Raw genomic sequence first — 432 nt, 5'->3', positions numbered from 1 at the left:
TGTGGGCCCTCCCCCGTCAGGGGCACCTGGGGAGGGGGAAGGACCTGGGCCACCTCCTGGCAGGGCCACCTGGGGCTTGTCAGGAGCTGAGGTCACCTCCGAGCCTGGTGGGGCCACCTCTGACCCTGCCAGGGACACCTGGGCGGGAGGGGGGGAAGGACCTTGGGCCATCTCCGAGTCTGGTGGGGACAACTCTGACCCTGCCAGGGACACCTGAGGGGTGTCAGGACCTGGGGCCACCCAGGGATACCTGGGGAGGGGAAGGACCTGAGGTCACCTCCAACCCCACCAGGGACACCTGAGGGGGTGTCAGGACCTGAGGTCACCTCCAACCCCACCAGGGACACCTGAGGGGGTGTCAGGACCTGGGGTCACCTCCAACCCCACCAGGGACACCTGAGGGGGTGTCAGGACCTGAGGTCACCTCCAACC

The sequence above is a fragment of the Corvus brachyrhynchos genome, unplaced genomic scaffold, assembly GCF_000691975.1.
Source record: "Corvus brachyrhynchos isolate BGI_N302 unplaced genomic scaffold, ASM69197v1 scaffold692, whole genome shotgun sequence".
NCBI lineage: Eukaryota > Metazoa > Chordata > Aves > Passeriformes > Corvidae > Corvus > Corvus brachyrhynchos.
Note: the sequence above shows the minus strand (reverse complement) of the source record.